Source organism: Oncorhynchus mykiss, chromosome 26 (assembly GCF_057628025.1).
Source record: "Oncorhynchus mykiss isolate SJ-2025 chromosome 26, ASM5762802v1, whole genome shotgun sequence".
Lineage (NCBI taxonomy): Eukaryota > Metazoa > Chordata > Actinopteri > Salmoniformes > Salmonidae > Oncorhynchus > Oncorhynchus mykiss.
Window position 1 is genome coordinate 30,431,270 of NC_143047.1, and position 16,618 is coordinate 30,447,887.

Genomic DNA, 16,618 nt, shown 5'->3' on the forward strand with positions numbered 1-16,618 from the left:
ACGATAAAGATTCCTTTGTGATTAGTAATGTTTGTTTATGTAACCTCTATGTAACGATAAAGATTCCTTTGTGATTAGTAATGTTTGTTTATGTAACCTCTATGTAACGATAAAGATTCCTTTGTGATTAGTAATGTTTGTTTATGTAACCTCTATGTAACGATAAAGATTCCTTTGTGATTAGTAATGTTTGTTTATGTAACCACTATGTATTGATAAAGATTCCTTTGTGATTAGTAATCTAACATGTTGATCTTCTGTCTTGTGTCTCCAGTTAGTTTACTGATTCATAACTAATTTAATTATATTTGTTTATTTGTCTATACGCATGTTACGCAAGAATGGGCCAATGCCTAACTCTCATGTTTCTAACTAGTGGAAATATATTGGCTCTTATTGGAAGAAAAATAACATTGAGTTGGCTGTGATGTTGATGTCACATTTTTGAGGTTTTGGCACTGTTATTTTATAATTTTATTCCTGATCTGACCAGTAGGTGGTGAGCAGTAGCCATGTACAGAACCCCAACCCTTCTCCCTTTTCCCCCTCTACCGGTGGGGGGGGGGGGGGGGGGGGGGGAGCGCGCGAGAGAGAGAGAGATGGGGTGGTGGATGGAGAGAGAGAGAGAGATCGAGAGAGAGAGAGATGGGGTGGTGGATGGAGTGAGAGAGAGAGTGATAGAGAGATGGGGTGGTGGATGGAGAGAGAGATATATAGATGTGGTGGTGGATGGAGAGAGAGAGATATAGGGGGTTGGATGGAGAGAGAGAGAGAGAGAGAGATATGGGGGGTGGATGGAGAGAGAAACAGAGAGAGATAGATATGGGGGGTGGATGGGGAGAGAGAGAGAGAGATATGGGGGGTGGATGGAGAGAGAAACAGAGAGAGAGAGAGAGATATGGGGGGGGTGGATGGAGAGAGAGAGAGAGAGAGAGAGAGAGAGAGAGAGAGAGAGAGACTGACTGACTGTAGTAATGCTAGTGTTAGTGGGTGTGATTATAGTGATGGTAAGTGGGTGGGGCTGAGGTATTGTGACTCTCTGTGCAGCCTATGGAGTGTGTCACACCCTTTTATATTGAGCTCTGACTCACAAGGATTTACCAGGGTTGAATCAGAGACATGCTTCCAAGGCGTTGCCCCTGTGAATACTATAGCAGAGATAGTCTGATTTTATTTAAACATTTATTACTGAACAGCAATTACATTTGAAAATAAACCACCATGTGTTTTGCAAATGGTTGGTCACAAATGTCTCTATTTTAAAATCCAATATCATTATGTCCAATAATATATTAATCTGTCAATGAGTAGAATTTCTAAACTGCATCTCATGATCTTAATAATGTTTAACACATCATAATAATTCATAATTAAATAATTTGCATTTCAAATTAGTGATCATGTATGATGAAATGTCCAGTAAGCACCATAATTGGATGATGTGTGTTTGTATGTATGTATGTATGTATGTATGTCTGTATGTATGTATGTATGTATGTATGTATGTATGTATGTATGTATGTATGTCTGCTGTCTGTGCTGTGTGTGTGTGTGTGTGTGCTGTGTGTGTGTGTGCTGTATGCGTGTGCTGTATGTGTGTGTGAGGAAGAGAAAAGAAGAGGGGATGAGGGGAGAGGATGGGAGGAGAGGAAAGGAAAGGATAGATGGAGAAGATGGGAGGAGAGGAGAGGATATATGGAGAAGATGATAGATGGAGAGGAGGGCTAGATGATGGGAGGAGAGGAGAGATGGGGAGGAGGGTTAGATGATGGGAGGAGAGGATAGATGGAGAGGAGGGTTAGATGATGGGAGGAGAGGATAGATGGAGAGGAGGGTTAGATGAAGGGAGGAGAGGATAGATGGAGAGGAGGGGTAGATGATGGGAGGAGAGGATAGACGGAGAGGAGAGGATAGATGGAGAGGAGGGTTAGAGTTAGATGATGGGAGGAGAGGATAGGTGGAGTGAAGGGTTAGATGATGGGAGGAGAGGATAGATGGAGAGGAGGGTTAGATGATGGGAGGAGAGGATAGATGGAGTGAAGGGTTAGATGATGGTAGGAGAGGATAGATGGAGAGGAGGGGTAGATGATGGGAGGAGAGGATAGATGGAGAGGAGGGTTAGAGTTAGATGATGGGAGGAGAGGATAGATGGAGAGGAGGGTTAGAGTTTAGATGATGGGAGGAGAGGATAGATGGGGAGGAGGGTTAGATGATGGGAGGGGAGGATAGATGGAGAGGAGGGTTAGATGATGGGAGGAGAGGATAGATGGAGAGGAGGGTTAGATGATAGGAGGAGAGGATAGATGGAGAGGAGGGGTAGATGATGGGAGGAGAGGATAGGTGGAGTGAAGGGTTAGATGATGGGAGGAGAGGATAGATGGAGAGGAGGGTTAGATGATGGGAGGAGAGGATAGATGGAGAGGAGGGGTAGATGATGGGAGGAGAGGCTAGACGGAGAGGAGGGTTAGATGATGGGAGGAGAGGATAGATGGAGAGGAGGGTAAGATGATGGGAGCTAGTAGAATGGTGTTGGTCTGACTGAAGGTCTCACTACGATTATGTACCAGAGTGAGAGTGACCTGTCTCTATCTCTCTCTCTCTCTGTCTGTGTGTGTGTATGTGTGTGTGTGTGTGTGTGTGTGTGTGTGTGTGTGTGTGTGTGTGTGTGTGTGTGTGTGTGTGTGTGTGAGGAGGGTATATAGCAAAGCCCCTTCCCCTCAAAATAATTTGCACACACTCACATTATCCAATGATGGCGCTCACTGACAATGTAATCACACACACACACACACACCAAGCCTCTTCCCATCCTCATTCCCAGCTCACCCTCTCTCTCTCTCTCTCTCTCTCCTGTCACCACATGTGAGCCGTGGCTATGAGCTCATTACTGTCAGCCAAGTGCAGTGAGCAGGGAGAGAGACACTGCTGCTCCCTCATCTCCTCTCTGGTCCATCTGAGGGGCTCTAACAGCCCAGCAGGAGATACCAAATCTGGGCAGGAGCCTTACCACCTCCCCCTTTCTGTCTGCTGGATCCCCTGGGCCAGGCACTGCGTGCTTAGGGCGTGTATGTTTGCACGTGTGTGTGTGCGAGAGGAACCAAGTCGGTCACACAGACAGCAGGAAAACGAGCCTAGACAGCATCCATCTACCATCTACCACATCAGAAGGAGAGGAGAGCGGGAGGAAGGAAGAATAGACTGATTGCTGGTGCTGCAGACGGAGGCATGGAGGCGAGGTGTGTGTCAGCCATGTGTGTGTAGAGCTGAGGCGTCAGTCACGGGTTCTGGCGGACGGACAGTCGGAGGGAAGGAGGACTGGAATGTGGATGTTGCCTGCCTGTCAGAGGGAAACGATGCTGTGAGCTGGGGCTTAGCAGGCAGATCTCTCTCTGTGTCTCTTTCTCTCCTCCCTGCACACAGAGGAAAGAAACATTAGCTGCTAGCTCCATCTCTCCGCTGCTCTGCTCAGCCGACGCTCTATCTCTCTCTCCCTCTCCTCTCGCATCCCTTCATCTCTCTGCTCCAACCACAGTCTCCCTGGAAATTATCTCACACTGGATGTTGCAGTCAGACACTGCTCTGCTCGCTGAATAGCATCGACTTGCACTAGGAATTTACTAATCAGGTATTTATGCATTATGTATGTGTTTATAGTGTGTGTGGGCATGTGTGTATGTATATATGTATATACAATGGTATGTATGTGAATGTGCCTGTTTGAATTGAGAGTGTATCCTTCTTGTTGCTTCCTCCCCTCCCCCTCCCTCTCGCGGCTTGCAGGCTCACATTCATGTGGACTTTTATGGTTCTATGATGGAATCATCACCCGCTATTCTAGAATTGCACATATCTGTGGAGGATGCAGTCAGATGGCATGTTGATTTCATCACGATTCTCAATCTAGTTATTCTTTTAGACAAATACTGATGCAAATATCTGCAGGTAGCGCACATCTGTTTTTCCCTCTCTCCAGTTTGCAATTTCACACGCTATCTTTTCAGCATCAATGAGAAGACATGTGAGCTGCTCTGTGTGTTTCACACTAGGAATATCAGATGAAATATTGTGTGTGTCAGGCTGGGCAAAAGGCACGGAGATGTTCTGATTCATTAAGAAAAATAGGCTTCTGAGAGAGAGAGAGAGCGAGGGAGAAGAGAGAGAGAGGGAGAAGAGAGAGAGAGGGAGAAGAGAGAGGGCGAGGGAGAAGAGAGAGAGGGAGAAGAGAGAGAGAGGGAGAAGAGAGAGAGAGAGAGAGCGAGGGAGAAGAGAGAGAGAGAGGGATGGAGAAGAAAGATAGAGAGGGAGAAGAGAGAGGGATGGAGAAGAAAGATAGAGAGGGAGAAGAGAGAGAGAGAGAGAGAGAGCAAGGGAGAAGAGAGAGAGAGGCAGAAGAGAGAGAGAGAGAGAGAGAGAGAGAGAGAGAGAGAGGGATGGATGGAGAAGAAAGAGGGAGAGGGAGAAGAGAGATAGAGGGAGAAGAGAGAGAGCGAGGGAGAAGAGAGAGAGAGAGAGAGAGGGAGAAGAGAGAGAGAGAGAGAGAGAGAGAGAGAGAGAGCGAGAGAGAGAGAGAGAGAGAGAGAGGGAGAAGAGAGAGAGAGGGAGAAGAGAGAGAGAGGGAGTGAGAAGAAAGAGAGAGGGAGAAGAGAGAGAGAGGGAGAAGAGAGAGAGAGAGAGAAGAGAGAGAGAGGGAGAAGAGAGAGAGCTTGGAGGGTCTGGTGGGTTGAACGTTATGGCAACGTTTTGGTTGGATATCTCAACGTGGTTTGGTTATGTGAACGTTACATGAACATTATAGCAGTGTTCCTCAGTGCATTCTGTCTGGAGGTAATCCAGTGTAATCTAGGTTAGCAGCTGGTAGATAGTACAGCATATAAATGTAATTACTAGAGACAGTATAGACTACACTGTCAGAGACAGTCTATAGGTTAGATTACTAGAGAAAATGTATAGGTTAGATTAGTAGAGGTAGTATATAGGTTACATTACTGTAGACATTATATAGGCTAGATTACTGGAGATAGTTTATAGGTTAGATTAGTAGAGATGGTATATAGATTAGATTACTACAGACAGTATATACATTAGACTACTAGAGACAGTATACAAGTTAGATTAGCAGAGACATTATATAAATTAGATTAGTAGAGACAGTATACAGGTTAGATTACTACAGACAGTATATAAATTAGATTAGTAGACAGTATACAGGTTAGATTAGTAAAGACAATGTACAGGTAGATTAGTAGAGACAGTATATAGGTTAAATTAGTAGAGACAGTATATAGGTTCAACTAGTAGAGACAGTATATAGGTTAAACTAGTAGAGACAGTATATAGGTTAAATTAGTAGAGACAGTATATAGGTTAAACTAGTAGAGACAGTATATAGGTTAAACTAGTAGAGACAGTATATAGGTTAAACTAGTAGAGACAGTATATAGGTTAAATTAGTAGAGACAGTATATAGGTTAGATTACTAGTGACAGTATATAGGTTAGACTAGTAGTGACAGTATATAGGTTAAATTAGTAGAGACAGTATATAGGTTAAATTAGTAGAGACAGTATATAAGTTAAATTAGTAGAGACATACTGTGTTATACAGTATGGCCAATATACCACAGCTAAGGGCTGTTGTTATGTACGACGCAACGTGGAGTGCCTGGATACAGCCCTTAGCCATGGTATATTGGTCATACAGTATATCACAAACCCCTGAGGAGCGTTATTGCTATTATAAACTGGTTACAAACATGTCTTCTACCGCTGCTGTCTTCTACCGTACTTCCCATTCTCTTTGCTGATGATACCAATTAAATTTTATCACACAAAAATGTTGATTCACTAATTAATGAAACCAACTCAGGCATGGACACATTTTCTGAATGGTACCAGATAAACAAATTATCTCTGCATTCTAAAAAATCCAACTTTTTTGTTATCATTAGTAAGAACAAGAAATATTGTAAAATAAATGGCCAGAATCTTAATTGTTGGGAATGAAATGGAGCAAGTCACATCCAGTAGATTCCTCTGAGCTCTAATTGATGAAAGTTATCCTGGAAAGATCATATTACACTTGTCTGCAGCAAAGTGATGAAATCTGTTGGTATCATCAGAAAGATTAGTGGTCAGGCTTGCTTCCTAACTGTAAACTAGCAACCTCCTCTAATTACCTGGAACCATCTGCACCTTTGTTTAAGAAAATAGACATATCTTGTCTATTTATGACATTAATGCACGCCAATTATGCACTTTCATCTACAAATACTTCCCAGACAGTTTTTGTCTGGATTCTTCCAGGTTCATTCTGAAATGCATCTGTATAACACAAGACACTGTGATAACCTTCACCCGCTCCACTGCCACACCTCACATAGTCAATTCTCTATCAGATACAGAGATGCCATACTCTGGAATTCTCACATTGCCAAAACATCATCATCCCTCAATAACTCCAAGCGAAGACTGGAGGTCAGCCTGATGAACCAAACTACTCAGTAATCTCCTCCACAAAGCATAACACTCACACTCAAGTGCACACACACATTTTGGGGAGTATTTTTTTCATCTTTACAGATCAATTAATTTATACATTTTTAATTAGTAGGTTTTGTTATCTGTTTTAATTTTGGTACTTATGTGTTGTATATATTATTTTGGTACTTATGTGTTGTATGTATTATTTTGGTACTTATGTGTTGTATATATTATTTTGGTACTTATGTGTTGTATGTATTATTTTGGTACTTATGTGTTGTATATATTATTTTGGTACTTATGTGTTGTATATATTATTTTGGTACTTATGTGTTGTATATATTATTTTGGTACTTATGTGTTGTATGTATTATTTTGGTACTTATGTGTTGTATATATTATTTTGGTACTTATGTGTTGTATATATTATTTTGGTACTTATGTGTTGTATATACTATTTTGGTACTTATGTGTTGTATATATTATTTTGGTACTTATGTGTTGTATATATTATTTTGGTACTTATGTGTTGTATGTATTATTTTGGTACTTATGTGTTGTATATATTATTTTGGTACTTATGTGTTGTATATATTATTTTGGTAATTATGTGTTGTATGTATTATTTTGGTACTTATGTGTTGTATATATTATTTTGGTACTTATGTGTTGTATGTATTATTTTGGTACTTATGTGTTGTATATATTATTTTGGTACTTATGTGTTGTATATATTATTTTGGTACTTATGTGTTGTATATATTATTTTGGTACTTATGTGTTGTATATATGATTTTGGTACTTATGTGTTGTATATATTATTTTGGTACTTATGTATTGTATATATTATTTTGGTACTTATGTGTTGTATGTATTATTTTGGTACTTATGTGTTGTATAGTGTTTGTTGTGATGTGGTTTCATAAAAACACTTTCATGAAAAAACCTTTTTCCAACCACACTGTTTAAAAAGAATCTGTACATCACTTGTTTTCTTTGGTGCAATTAAATAAATCATTAGAGCAGTAAAAACAAATGCCTTGTCATATATGGTCTGATATACCACAGCTGTCAGCCAATCAGCATTCAGTGCTCGAAAAACCCAGTTTGTGATAGTAGATATTTAACACTAGATATGTAGTCTGTAGATGAGGTGATCTCCCCATTACTATTGAAAGCGTATTAAAACTCATTCAGGATTGGTGGGTCCCCTGTGGGACGGTTGAGCTAACGTAAGCTAATGCGATTAGCATGAGGTTGTAAGTAACAACAATATTTCCCAAGACATAGACGTATCTGATATTGGCAGAAAGCTTAAATTCTTGTTAGTCTAACCGCGCTGTCCAATTTACAGTAGTTATTACAGTGAAAGAATACCATGCTATTGTTTGAGGAGAGTGCACAGTTTTGAACATGAAAAGTTATTAATAAACAAATTAGGCACATTTGGGCAGTCTTGATACAACATTTGAACTTTGCACATGCACTGCTGCCATCTAGTGGCCAATATCTAAATTGCACCTGGGCTGGAATAATACATTATGGCCTCTTGCATTTCAAAGATGATTGTTTGTGTTATCTTTTACCAGATCTAATGTGTTATATTCTCCTACATTCCTTTCACATTTCCACAAACTTCAAAGTGTTTCCTTTCAAATGTTACCAAGAAAATGCATATCCTTGCTTCAGGGCCTGAGCTTCAGGCAGTTAGATTTGTGTATGTCATTTTAGGTGAAAATTGAAAAAAGCGGCAGATCCTTAAGAGGTTTTAAGCATCTAGGGGTAAAAAACGCTGTATCAATCCAGTCAAGGATAGAGCTGTAGTTACAGCACATGAATTAGACTGGTAGATATACAGAATAGAGATTAGACTGCAAGATATACAGAATAGAGATTAGACTACTAGATATACAGCATATAGATTAGACTGCTAGATATACAGCATATAGATTAGACTGCAAGATATACAGCATATAGATTAGACTGCTAGATATACAGCATATAGATTAGACTGCAAGATATACAGCACAGCGATTAGACTGCTAGATATACAGCATATAGATTAGACTGCTAGATATACAGCATATAGATTAGACTGCAAGATATACAGCACAGCGATTAGACTGCTAGATATACAGCATATAGATTAGACTGCAAGATATACAGCACAGCGATTAGACTGCTAGATATACAGCATATAGATTAGACTGCAAGATATACAGCACAGTGATTAGACTGCTAGATATACAGCATATAGATTAGACTGCTAGATATACAGCATATAGATTAGACTGCTAGATATACAGCATGTAGATTAGACTGGTAGATATACAGCATAGAGATTAGACTGGGTGGGTGTGCTGTGCTAATGATTACTGTGATAGTGGATGGGTGTGGGGCTATTATCACTGTTCTAGTGATGCGTACGCATACACACAGGCGTGCACACACACACACACACAGACAATCCCGCTGACATTATCCCCCCCTACACTCACACACTTATACACTTGACACCAGACGTCAAGGGGCATGATATTACACTGATCATCATGTTTCTCCATCAATTGAATTCATGTGGTGACGGATAGAGAGCAGTCGGGCTGTGACTCAGGTGTGTGAAAGAGAGGGAGAGCGAAAGGGAGAGACACCAAGAGAGAGAGACCGAGAGAGAGCGGGAGGGGGAGATAGAGAGGGGGGGAGAGAGAGAGAGAGAGAGAGAGAGAGAGAGAGAGAGAGAGACATGAACCTGCAGAGTCCCCTAAGCAAGCTGGTCCTGGGGCTCTGTTCACAAACAGAAACACACCCCACAGAGCCCCAGGACAGCAACACAATTATACCCAACCAAATCATGAGAAAGCAAAAATATAACTACTTGACACATTGGAAAGAATTAACAAAAAACAGAGCAAACTAGAATGCTATTTGGCCCTAAACAGAGAGTACACAGTGGCAGAATACCTGACCACTGTGACTGACCCAAACTTAAGGAAAGCTTTGACTATGTACAGACTCAGTGAGCATAGCCTTGCTATTGCAAAAGGCCGCCTTAGGCAGACATGGTTCTCAAGAGAAGACAAGCTGGACCTCGTAAAATTACAATTGACTCAGAATACGGCAGCACGGCTGGTCCTTAAATGTACACGGAGAGCTAACATGAATATTATGCATGTACATCTCTCATGGCTCAAAGTGGAGAAGTAATTTACTTCATCATTACTTCTTTTTGTAAGAAGTGTTGCTGAATGAAAGGAAGTGTCTGTTTAAACTACTAGCACACAGCTCAGACACCCATGCATACCACACAAGACATACCACCAGAGGTATCTTCACCGTCCCCAAGTCCAGAACAGACTATGGGAGGCACACAGTACTACATAGAGCCATGGCTATATGGATCTTTATTCCACATGAGGTAACACCTTAAAATGCACCTTATGGAACAGTGAGGACCGTGTAGAGACACACAGGCACAGACACACATACACATCATAAGACATGCACTCTACACAAACGTACACATGGATGTTGTATTGTAAATTGTATATAACTGCCTTAATGTTGATGGACTCCTGCCTTGGCAGAAGCTAATGGGTATCCTTAATAAATACAAATACAAACATAGGATTCACCAGTGAATTAGCTGTGACTCGGGTGTTTTAGATCAGCTCTGATAAGCAGTCAAATATATATTTAGACTTTCTGGTTTATTTAGGAAGCTAATCTTGACTATGGGTTGTTGTTTGTCAAGATAATTATACCATTCCAATTTCAAGTCTATATTTCTTGAAAAGATGGAGTTATTTCAGAATATTAAAGACAGCTGGCTGCCTCACTGATCCAGCTTTCTGGAACAGCCCTCATGTGACATCTGTCCCATCTGCTGATTGGCTAGGAAGCCATGTTAGTAATCAATCTGTGATTAGCTGTTTTGGTGAAAAATGTCTGCCATCTCTCTCTCTCATGCCCACAGATCATTGCCCATCTAATTTGATTATATAAAAATCTCTCCTGGGTCCCATAAAGATATTTGCATATGAAGTTTTCCTGAGGGAGAGAGAGGGAGAATGTTTCATTTGTCAAACCCTAACTTGCCGATTCGGATGTAGCATTTCATAAAGGGAAACTCAGCTGTTTAATATGAACGTTGAGTCGCTGTATCACTCCCAGATTCCCAGATACATAGTGCTCTGTGGTCGAAGGCTCTCTTTATGATCAAAGCTGAAACAGCCACAAGAGTCAGAACAGACTACAGTTACAATATCCACTAAGTCAAAGTAGTCACAGTCAGAGCAGACTACAGTTACAATATCCACTAAGTCAAAGTAGTCACAGTCAGAGCAGACTAGAGTTACAATATCCACTAAGTCAAAGTAGTCACAGTCAGAACAGACTACAGTTACAATATCCACCAAGTCAAAGTAGTCACAGTCAGAGCAGACTACAGTTACAATATCCACTAAGTCAAAGTAGTCACAGTCAGAACAGACTTTTCAGTTACAATATCCACTAAGTCGAAGTAGTCACAGTCAGAGCAGACTACAGTTACAATATCCACTAAGTAAATGTAGTCACAGTCAGAGCAGACTACAGTTACAATATCCACTAAGTCAAAGTAGTCACAGTCAGAGCAGACTACAGTTACAATATCCACTAAGTCAAAGTAGTCACAGTCAGAACAGACTACAGTTACAATATCCACTAAGTCAAAGTAGTCACAGTCAGAACAGACTACAGTTACAATATCCACTAAGTCAAAGTAGTCACAGTCAGAGCAGACTACAGTTACAAAATCCACTAAGTCAACGTAGTCACAGTCAGAGCAGACTACAGTTACAATATCCACTAAGTCAAAGTAGTCACAGTCAGAACAGACTACAGTTACAATATCCACTAAGTCAAAGTAGTCACAGTCAGAGCAGACTACAGTTACAATATCCACTAAGTCAAAGTAGTCACAGTCAGAGCAGACTACAGTTACAATATCCACTAAGTCAACGTAGTCACAGTCAGAGCAGACTACAGTTACAATATCCACCAAGTCAAAGTAGTCACAGTCAGAGCAGACTACAGTTACAATATCCACTAAGTCAAAGTAGTCACAGTCAGAACAGACTACAGTTACAATATCCACTAAGTCGAAGTAGTCACAGTCAGAGCAGACTACAGTTACAATATCCACTAAGTAAACGTAGTCACAGTCAGAGCAGACTACAGTTACAATATCCACTAAGTCAAAGTAGTCACAGTCAGAGCAGACTACAGTTACAATATCCACTAAGTCAAAGTAGTCACAGTCAGAACAGACTACAGTTACAATATCCACTAAGTCAAAGTAGTCACAGTCAGAACAGACTACAGTTACAACATCCACTAAGTCAAAGTAGTCACAGTCAGAGCAGACTACAGTTACAAAATCCACTAAGTCAACGTAGTCACAGTCAGAGCAGACTACAGTTACAATATCCACTAAGTCAAATTAGTCACAGTCAGAACAGACTACAGTTACAATATCCACTAAGTCAAAGTAGTCACAGTCAGAGCAGACTACAGTTACAATATCCACTAAGTCAAAGTAGTCACAGTCAGAGCAGACTACAGTTACAATATCCACTAAGTCAACGTAGTCACAGTCAGAACAGACTACAGTTACAATATCCACTAAGTCAAAGTAGTCACAGTCAGAGCAGACTACAGTTACAATATCCACTAAGTCAAAGTAGTCACAGTCAGAGCAGACTACAGTTACAATATCCACTAAGTCAACGTAGTCACAGTCAGAACAGACTACAGTTACAATATCCACTAAGTCAAAGTAGTCACAGTCAGAACAGACTACAGTTACAATATCCACTAAGTCAAAGTAGTCACAGTCAGAGCAGACTACAGTTACAAAATCCACTAAGTCAATGTAGTCACAGTCAGAGCAGACTACAGTTACAATATCCACTAAGTAAACGTAGTCACAGTCAGAGCAGACTACAGTTACAATATTCACTAAGTCAAAGTAGTCACAGTCAGAGCAGACTACAGTTACAATATCCACTAAGTCAAATTAGTCACAGTCAGAACAGACTACAGTTACAATATCCACTAAGTCAAAGTAGTCATAATAGTGAGGTTACAGTAACTAAAGAGAGTTTAGAAAAAAATACATCTTGTTTACGCGGTGTCTAACAGTACAATATTTACAGTGGTGTCACAAGTCAAAGAACAGTCGGAATAGTACAACAAAGTACATTCACCCGAGACAAAGTACAATGGTCAGAGTGGTCACAATGGTCAGAGTGGTCACTATGGTCAGAGTGGTCACACTGAGGCTTTGATTATATAGATGGTGCTAAGTTATATGGTGTTACAGTAGAGCGTTTAAAAAAAGAGTGTGTTAAAATAGACTTGTTAAAGCAGACAGCGTTATAATTAAGGAATAAGGCACGAGGAGGTGTGGTATATACCACGGCTAAGCACTGTTCTTATGCACAATGCAATGCAGAGTGCCTGGATACAGCCCTTAGCCATGGTATATTGGCCATATACCACAAACCCCCGAGGTGCCTTATTGCTATTATAATCAGGTTACCAACGTAATTAGCAGTAAAAATAAATGGTATATGGTCTGATATACCACTTCTGTCAGCCAATCAGCATCCAGGGCTCGAACCACCCAGTTTATAATGGAGTGTTGATAGCTACGTGTCTAATCTTTGGTTTTGGCGTCAGTTCATAAACTCACACTGAGGTCTTGATTATCTCTGTCTGGCTTCCTGGAGCTCACTTTCAGACCTGCTGATTGGGTAGCTATAGATCAGGGGTGTGGCAAGCTGTGGTAGTGTGGCCTGGGGATTGGCTACGTACAGTAAAGATCAGATTTTCTTCTCTTCTCCTACCCTTTGCGCTCTCATAAAGACCCATATAAAGACTAATTCTATTAGAACAGTCCAATAAACAGATCGAATAGAATAGAAAACAATAGAATAGAATATTATGGAATAGAATATAGTACATATGTGATTGTATTCTATGTTATTTTTGGTTACAAATAATATGTACATAACAAGAAAGATAAGTGTAGAGTATTTTATCCCAGACCCAGAGGATAGCACATGAACGTAGTAATGAAAACGATTATTTCCAAAGTGGTCCTCCTGGGACAGTGAGTGCTTTGAGGTCCAGGAGTGATAGGCTTAATCTGGGTCTGGAAAAGGAGCCCTGGACTGCAGGTCTGTCTGGCCAGAGTCCAGGCAGAACATCCCAGGGATGAGTGGTGACCAGGGTTCCGTCCCAAATTGCCCCCTGTTCATTACATAGTGCACTACTTTCGATCCTAGCCCTGGTTAAAAGTAGTGCACCATGTAGGGAATAGGGGGGTATGTGGGATGGAGCCCTGGAGAACAGGAGAACCCTGACCTCTCAGAGAAGACAATTGCATTACAGTCACATTACATTGGAGAAGGAGCAGTGTCAATCAGTCACAGCCCAGCACTGTGTGTGTATCCAAAATGGCACCCTATACCCTATATAGTGTACCATAGGGCTCTAATTAAAAGTATTGCACACTACAGTATATAGGGAATAGGTGCCATTTGGGACCCATCCTGTAACAGATCTTAGTACACATCTGTAATGACAGTTGTTTCCCTTTATATTATATTAGGGACGACACTTTCTGAGGTTCTGGTTGCAGGCTGCAACTTTGTAATACCAACTCTTATATTGACTATACAACTAGAAATATTTCATATCACCAACATTTTACTAAATGGAAAATGTTTGTTTTTTGCAAGGGTTCATGTGTGCAATATGTGGGCTGTATTTGTAGCCTACATAGACTTTACATGGAGGTTGTATGTTCATTCTACAGAAACGTAATCCTTACACCAGGCTTTTTAGCTCCTTACGTTACTAAATACACTGAAAAGAATGGAAACGAAACTTTCAACAATTACAGTTCATTTAAGTAAATCAGTCAATATAAATTAATTATTAGGCACTAATCTATGTAGTTCATATGACTAGGAATACAGATATGCATCTGTTGGTCACTGATACGTTAAAAAAAGTTGGGGCTTGGATCAGAAAACCATTCAGTATCATGTCCTTCACATAGAGTTGATCAGGCTGTTGATTGTGACCTATGGAATATTGTCCCACTCCTCTTCAATGGCTATGCGAAGTTGCTGGATTTTGGCAGAAACTGGAACACGCTGTCGTACACGTCGATTCAGAGCATCCCAAACATGCTCAATTGGTGGTGACATGTCTGGTGAGTATGCAGGCCATGGAAGAACTGGGACATTTCAGCTTCCAGGAATTGTGTACAGATCCTTGCGACATGGGGCCGTGCATTATCATGCTGAAACATGAGGTGATTGCGGCGGCAGTGGGCTTCAGGATCTCGTCACAGTATCTCTGTGCATTCGAATTGCTATCCATAAAATGCAGTTGTGCCAGTGGCCATCGAAGGTGAGAATTTTTCCACTGAAGTCAGTTACGAAGCCAAACTGCAGTGAGGTCAAGACCCTGCTGAGGACGACGAGCACGCAGATGAGCAGTTTGTGCAGAAATTCTTCGATTGTGCAAACCCACAGTTTCATCAGCTGTCTGGGTGGCTGGTCACAGATAATCTCGCAGGAGAAGAAGCCGGATGTGGAGGTCCTGGTCTGGCGTGGTTACACGTTGTCGGTTGGACATACTGCCAAATTCTATAAAACGTTGTTGTAGGCAGCTTATGGTAGAGAAATTAACATTCAATTATCCGGCAACAGCTCTGGTGGACATTCCTGCAGTCAGTATGCCAATTGCACGCTCCCTCAAAACTTGAGACATCTGTGGCATTGCATTGTGTGACAAATTTTAGAGTGTCCTTTTATTGTCCCCAACACAAGCTCCACCTGTGTAATGTATAATCAGCTACTTGATATGCCACACTTGTCAGGTGGTAGAAGAGAAACGCTCACTAGATTTCTGTGTGTATGGAACATTTCTGGGATATTTTATTTCAGCACATGAAACATGGGACCAACACTTTACATGTTGTGTTTATATTTTTGTTCAGTACACATTGAAAAGCACTTTGAGAAAGTAACATCTGAAATAATCTCCTAGCTATCACCATATAAAGTAGCATGCCTGTTGAATGCAAAATGGTCTGTTGTTGAAGCCAAGTGACCCAGCCCATGTTGTTAGACCTGCTGGCTCACAGTCACAGCCCAGCAGTAAAGGCTAATGCTGATGCTATGTTTCACAGACCATTTCACGTGAGCATTGTGTGTGTGTGTGTGTGTGTGTGTGTGTGTGTGTGTGTGTGTGTGTGTGTGTGTGTGTGTGTGTGTGTGTGTGTGTGTGTGTGTGTGTGTGTGTGTGAGAGAGAGAGAGAGAGAATGTCTCTGTGGTCATAAGGCTATGAATGCATAAGTGGTTAAACCCCTGAACTAATGTGGAGCAGCTGCCGACTTAAGATCCACAACAGTCCCCTCTCACTGGCTGCCTCTCCTGGCCAGTGACAGTCAATCACAACCAACATCTCACAGCTAGCCAATCACATCCAGCAATTCAAATCTGCTTGTTCACAGCTAGCCAATCACATCCAGCAATTCATAGCTACTCGCTCACAGCTAGCCGCTCACAAGCCAATCGCTTCCAACCAATCGAATAAAGCCACTCCTAGCTAGCTGCTCACAGCTAGCCAATCAGATCCAGACCCCCCTCGCCAGCCATTCACCGGTAGCTAATCATGGGGGGCCTGATTCGGGATTGAGATAAGCGTGCACAATTTGGACCTTCGTGTAAGGCATGCGTTGATGTTGGACAATGGGAGACTTAAGTGAAAACTCAAGATAAGTGGGGTTCATCCCTGTGTTGCTCAGTCAGGGCACCTAATCCCACAGTTCTGGTGTAAATCTGAATTGGCACACTATTCCCTTATTCCCTTAGTATTGCAATACTGTTAGCTAAAGCCCTCAGCCCTGTTATTTCAATGATTGAGGTGCTCTACTTCTGCCTTAGAGCACTATGGCAATAATAAGACCTTTACTTCAATGATCAACTCTCATAATGTAAATCATAATAATGATAATATGTACAGTATTTCCCCCATACCTTTCTATAATAGTGATCTTTGTGAGCCAGAATAGAAAGCA

General features: G+C 41.2%; 1 protein-coding gene across 1 annotated transcript in view; it reads left to right on the plus strand.

Annotated features, from left to right (window-relative positions):
- Nucleotides 1-2,858: 2,858 nt before the first annotated feature.
- Nucleotides 2,859-16,618, plus strand: part of LOC110506127 (protein unc-13 homolog C) — a 301,686-nt gene continuing 287,926 nt past the window's right edge. Inside the window, exon 1 of the mRNA XM_090222664.1 lies at nt 2,859-3,625. The gene's annotated coding sequence lies outside the window, so the exon portion shown is untranslated. The remainder of the gene's footprint in view (nt 3,626-16,618) is intronic.